Genomic DNA, 6,807 nt, shown 5'->3' on the forward strand with positions numbered 1-6,807 from the left:
CATAATTATAATATTATTGACTCCACCTAAGGGGCACAATAGGATAGTTGCATCACACACTCGGATGTTGTTAATTCTCGTACATAGCTGAAAGAAAAATATGTGTGCTGATTTTCATGATGGGTGGCTGATGGATGATGTCACGAAGTGTTGAAACACATGAATATTAATTAAGTTATGTGCAGATCATGTCAAATAATCTTTTGATAAATAGTCATTCTTGATGACCAATTCAAGTGCTGCAATGAATATTTCACATAACTAATTAAATGATCTGTACATCTAACACTGTCAGTACTGGGATTTTGTTATTCAATGGATAAATACAAATGCCAGTAATCTTTAGCCAGAGTGACTGATTGAGCTCATGGTAATGTTTTTGTCTCTAGTATAAGAAGTTCCGGGTTCTAATCTGCTTTAATAGAACTTTTTAATTTAATAAATAGGGATGTCCCGATATCGATACTGCTATTGGATTCGGGTCGGATACCATGCTCATACACATACTTGTGCTTGTGAAAGTGCTCCATTAGCAAAAACTGATACCATCTGACATGCAAATGTCATTCTGTAAACATTTAGCACACAAATTAAAATCACTTTATGTACTAGTGTGATTATTAAACTGCAAAGGCTGTGATTTAATGAGATAAATATATAGTTTACGCAACACACTCTTATGGCGAAATCGTCAGGATTCGTACGACTTTTCTAAATTTGGCTAAATTGTATTGTGCCACTGCACTCGTTTGAATTCCTACGACTTTCACTACAGCCAATGACGTCGCTGGACATCGTTTTCATCTAATATGTGACAATTACTTGCCTCTGTCACACACAACAGCTTCCTATCGTGTTTACACAATCTAATGATTGGTTAAGTTCAGATAAGGGTTTTGGGTATGGGCATAATATTAACAAGTATGTCCTTGTCACCTCGTGCGCGGAACTCGCGCTTACTTCCGCATTAGACATCCGGGAATTTGCACGTGATGAAGTTGTACGAGCTTATGCAAACAACATGGTGTGAGACCATACGAAATAGCCAACTCGTAAATTATGTATGGATTTTCATGAGATCGGGTTGAGTTTACATGTGCTGCACGCTTCAAATGTGAGTGCTTGTGAATGTTGTGAAGACATAAAGACACAAAGTGCTCATTCCTTATTAGATATTCTTAACTCATACACGGAAAACACCATCATGAGCATTGCATGCTCTGTTTGTAGCAGATCAAAGCGAGCAGAGCGCTAATTCACTTTTTAGCGCTAGGCACACACAGACTACTCATTTAATTAAATAGCAGCCTTCTGCGAATAAATAATCACTTTGGGTCACATAGCCACCGGCTTTTCAGGATTGAGACGCTACCGTCAACATAGAAACAATTCAAAATAAAAGCTCAATTTAAAGGGAAAAATGCACGACATAAAGAGATCACTACTGCATAGTTATGCAATATTCACTGTAATATTACTACTACTGCTAATAATAATAATAAATCAATAGTAATTGTTCTATATTTAAGCAATATTTCACATCTGTGATGCTCTGTTATGCAGCACTTTATTTGACAAAAATAACTCTAATGTTGTATTTTGGATTGTGCTGTGAGTTTCTGTATAAAAGCACTTCATTTGATAGAAATAATACAATATTTTGTTGAAAATTAAATGTTATATTTTCATTTAATTAAAGTTTTAATAAATGCTTTTATTTAAGCACCATTTTAATGATAAAATTGAAATAAATTGTTGATATGGAAAAAAACAGGTATAGGATTTGTGATCGGCGAGTACCAAAATATCAGTACTCGTTCCCAAAAAAAAAAAATTGTAAACAAAGTAATAAACAAAGATTGCATCTGTTCGTCAGTGAATGTACAGCATATCATGAGCGGGCACACATCTGTTTGCATTTTGCCTTGCGATGACAGAAATCTAGACAGAACATTTTTAGTGGTGCACAGAAGAGATCAAATCAAGAAAAGTGCTGAAAAGAGAGCAAAATTGCCCAAATAACATATAACAAAAACAATATGCAAGTGATACTATTTCATCCCCAATACAAATGCTCATGCATGATGTCTTATGTCTTATGGTTCGCAGGGGTCCACACAGACTCGTGTCACAGTTCAAACTCACTGGCAAAGTGTCACAATTCCTGACTAAAAAAATTGGGTGTTTAGCTCAAACACTAATGGTCATGGACTTCATGTTGCTATGTAAGTATACCTTCTAAATGTCAAATAACCAGTTCTGAGTGCTCTCTTTGTCTTCTGTGGGAACATCATTAAACAGAGTAAGACGCTGTAATTATTCACCTGTCAGCCTGAGGTGATGCGGAGTGAAGCTGTTGTATGGCTTATAATGAAAAACAACAATGATTACTATTCCAAGGCAATGACAGTGCTGGCTAAACAATAAAACTGTTGTTGGTTACAACACTAGCAGCCTTCATGTACATCTCTCTGGCGCGTTCCCACATTAGCTTTTTTTTCTTACTATATGTGGGTTTAAAAGTGAATGTAATGTATTGCTGAGCTGTCTATAAGGCCACATTACATAACATAGCATGCCTATGTTTTGCTTCTATACTGCTCAACCAGGTCATGTAATAATCAGTTTAGTGCATACTAAAACCTCAGTTGTAAGACCTACAGTTGTACAACAAAGGACTTTGCCATCCTTGGGCCTGCAAATGTAAAATTGGCATCTGTATGTAATTTTGTATTAAAGAATATTGTTGGCGCCAACTCACGGCCCACCCATAGTTGCACTGGCTTCACACCCAAATGGCAGAATCATCCTCAACACAACAGAACTGAATTCCTCCTAGTCTTCAGTCTCGCCTCTTTTAATGATCTAATGATAGATCAACACACATTTACTTTGCTATCTACATACTGTAGACTTCTATTGTTTTTATACAGAGCTAATTGTCCTAGTACAAACTAAGCCAAAGACTAACCCAAACCCTAACCCCACACCCAAAATAAGACATTTGGCTATTTTTAGTATATATATATATATATTAATGAATACATTTTCCAATTGAGGATGTCTCTAGATGTGTGGGGAGGTATATATATATGTGTGTGTGTGTGTGTGTGTGTGTGTGTGTGTGTGTAATATAATTATTTACATCATATATATATATATATATATATATATATATATATATATATATATATATATATATATAAAAATTATATAATTATATTACACACACACACACACATAAAAAAAACCTTTTCCTTGTTTGTATTGTATTGCTCATTTATAAGTAGTATTTTTCTACCTCTAGCATTTAACCATGTAATGCTTTCCATTTGTTGTCCCACATAGGAAAACAAAAGCACTTTTGTAAGTCTCTCTGAAAATTAAGTTTCAGTAACTAACTTCTTTTTTAGGCTCACAGATAACCTCTCCAAACAAATACATATCGTCTGCCGCCTTTTCTTGTTGTCTGTTTGTGACTTTTTCCTGTTGTGACTCCCCATCTCATCTCGGAAATGAGTCTTCTCTGATCTGCACCTCAAGGAATCTAACTTATCTAGCAAGACCAGGTGAGCAAGGTGACAGTACGTAAATAACAAATAGAGGCAGGTACATGTAGGCACCTAGCGTACTTTCCCCCCCTTATTTGGGTGGGGGAAATATGACATCAGCAGAGGGTGAGGCAGGTTGGATGGGTGGAACAATTTGGTTGCACAACAATCAGTAATGATGTGCTGCTATCAATGTAGGTTTGAACTTTAGTAATATCTCACATGGCAAGGAAGACAAAGTAGCAGAGTAGAATAGAAGGCCAAAATGGGGGAGATCTCTATGTGGCATCCTGTTTAAACATTAATGTGGAAAACTCCATAGCCAGGTAAATGCATGTGTTGTTCTGTGAAACAGTCAATAACTCCCCTGAATAATGTATGTACTTCTAAAGCCATTCAATTGAATGCTGATATTGTCTGCTACAGTATTTTAATGAACCCTCTGTTTGTGCAGCCTATTTATCAAACCATTACAAACCTGCAGAAGTAAAGAACATAAAGTTGTTTAGCCAAATCACCCTCCTGACACTTTACTGTCACATTGACACATGACATTAATATTACTTTAATGTTTACATCTATGGTCATGTTTTTATTATTATTATTATTATTATTATTATTGTTAAGAGGTCAATTATTAGAACGATCCTTGATTCTGTCACCCAATCTCCAGGTGCAGAACTACAACTCACCTCTTCTGAGAATACCTAAATTAATCATAAAAACAGATTTTGTTTGCTTGTTTGTTTTTTACTACTGTAGTCCTTCTGCATATACAGCGGCCCAAAAAAGTATTTGGATACATACACCAAACCTAAAAATTACATTACATTACAAATATCAAACCAAATTGCATTTATTTTAAAGAGAGTTATCACATTTGACACCAGCATTTCACAAAAAGAATATTTTTAGGATTGAAATTACAAAACAATAGATGCACTGTTTAAAATTAAGACAGTATGTCTACACTTTCCAGATGTCAAATGTTAGTGGAACATGTCCATAGTTAATGGGATGAACTACACCTGTGGTACTCTGCTGGGACACCTGTGTGAACTTGAGGGGCCCTGACTTTAGATCCGTTGTTTTAAAGTAATTGCAAAAATGAAAAGTGAAGTTGGTTCTGAGAAATGAGCTACACTGGCATCAAATTTCCCAAAAGGTTACTGGTGAACACAGCAGTTTCATATGTGAAGCAAAAGCACCTTATGTTAGTACACAGGTCACTTGGAGCAACATGGGGTTCATAAGGTTGTTATTTACAAACTATTGTCACTTATTGACCCCTGTCAGACTGAATGAAACTTGCTAGTAAATACTTCTCCGGTAGGGAAGGAGAATACCACTCCTCCAGGCATCCTATTTTCCACCATGAAAGACATGAATCATAATCCCTGTGACCTTTTACGTGCTGGTTGATCGTCTTGTTCCCTGATTTTTAGGTAGTCAAGATCTTGATATGTTCCAAAGATTGATTGTCATTGAAATTACCAAGTTATCCTTGAATTGGAGACTAAGTCTGGGTCAGTTGTGGTTGAAAAGGGCAAAAAGAGAGGAGATTTAAAGACAGTTATGTGTTTTCAAAGGGGTTAATCACATAAATATAAAGTAGGTTCCAACTGACCAATAGTGGCTTGCGGAGTGGACTTCACACTGTATTTAGCCATCTTAAAGGAATCTTCCGGGTTCAATACAAATTAAACTCAATCTACAGCATTTGTGGCATAATGTTGATTACCACAAAAATTTATTTTGACTCGTCCCTCTTTTTCTTTAAAAAAAAAAAAAAAGCTCAAATCTGGGTTCCAGTGAGGCATGTACAAAGGAAGTGAATGGGGCCAATTTATGATAATTGAAATACTCACTGTTTCAAAAGTATAATCACAAGACGTAAACAATATGCGTGTTAAGATGATTTTAGTGTAATAAAATCGCTTGCAAACCTTTTCTGTGTAAAGTTATTTCCAATTTTACAACTTTTTGCTATGACAATGTAACGCCGTAACCCTAACACCTTTAAATGACGATTTAAACAACTTCACAGCTCAAATAATACGAGTTTAAACAGAAGGATTAATGTTACTGCTTTTAGAAGTCTTTAAACCCTCAAAAAATTGGCCCCATTCACTTCCAGTGTAAATGCCTCACTTTAAACTTGATTTTTGTTTTTTTAAAGAAAAGGAGGTACAAGTCGAAAATAAATGTTGTAATCAATATTATGCCACAAATGCTGTCGATTGAGCTTAACTTGTATTGAACCCAGAATATTCCTTTAAGTGAGATTCCATTCCGAAGGAAGCGTACAGTATATATTCAGTTGGAAGGGCACTCCAAGGAATAAAGGTACATCAATACATTGCTTCACAGGAAGTGAAGAGGGAAATTTATCCATAGTAACTGCGAAGCATCAGAGTACTGATGTACAGTAGTTAGGCTTAAATAAACACAATCAATAAATAAATAAATAAACAAAAGGGGTTTAAGACGTCAGGTGTGCTTTCTATGTCGTTGTGCGTAAATGCCGCACGAGATGTTACCGCTACATCCATTATCATGACAATTGGTCATCTAACAGTTAAGAAGACACACATATTAAAAAATAACCAATCAACGTTTATTTTTTTATCTTAAACAGCAACTAATAATATTTATTCATTTAAATATGCAATATAACATTAAATTGTTAATGAATACACATGGATGTATTATATAAATTTATATATATGGATATAAGTTTATTTATGTTACATTTATAAGCGTTTACACAAGTTTTTATGTCATCTTATTTGAAACCCAAAATGTGCGCAACTTAAGCATTTTCTGTGTTTGATGACGTTGGAGGGTATTCCAAATGATTGCATTGTGACAAGTGAAGTGAACTTCCCGTATATCCCGTACTCGGTGAGTATGGAGCAGAAAACACTGCGTAGTTAACCTGTGAATGGGAATGCAGCTATGGAGTGGGGTAAAACCAGTTGGAGGGTTAATGATTACACTGGGACATGTAGTAGACTATCTGTTTCTCAAATTAATGATTAACTTACAGTACAACTTTTGCACTTTGAAATATCCAAAGTAAATGAAATCACACAGATTAAAGATTTCATCAAACCAAGTTCAAGGCTTCAGCAGCACTGTTCGGCTGACGACACTTGGACATCATGAGGATATTTGTAGTTATGCTGAACCATGGATGGTTCAAACAATCTCTCCATTAATCAATAATAATAATAATAGTAATAATAATAATATA

General features: G+C 35.2%; 1 protein-coding gene across 1 annotated transcript in view; it reads left to right on the forward strand.

Annotated features, from left to right (window-relative positions):
* Positions 1 to 6,807, forward strand: part of cgnl1 (cingulin-like 1) — a 238,340-nt gene that overhangs the window by 51,644 nt on the left and 179,889 nt on the right. The gene's annotated exons all lie outside the window — the stretch shown is intronic.

Source organism: Myxocyprinus asiaticus, chromosome 2, assembly GCF_019703515.2.
Source record: "Myxocyprinus asiaticus isolate MX2 ecotype Aquarium Trade chromosome 2, UBuf_Myxa_2, whole genome shotgun sequence".
NCBI lineage: Eukaryota > Metazoa > Chordata > Actinopteri > Cypriniformes > Catostomidae > Myxocyprinus > Myxocyprinus asiaticus.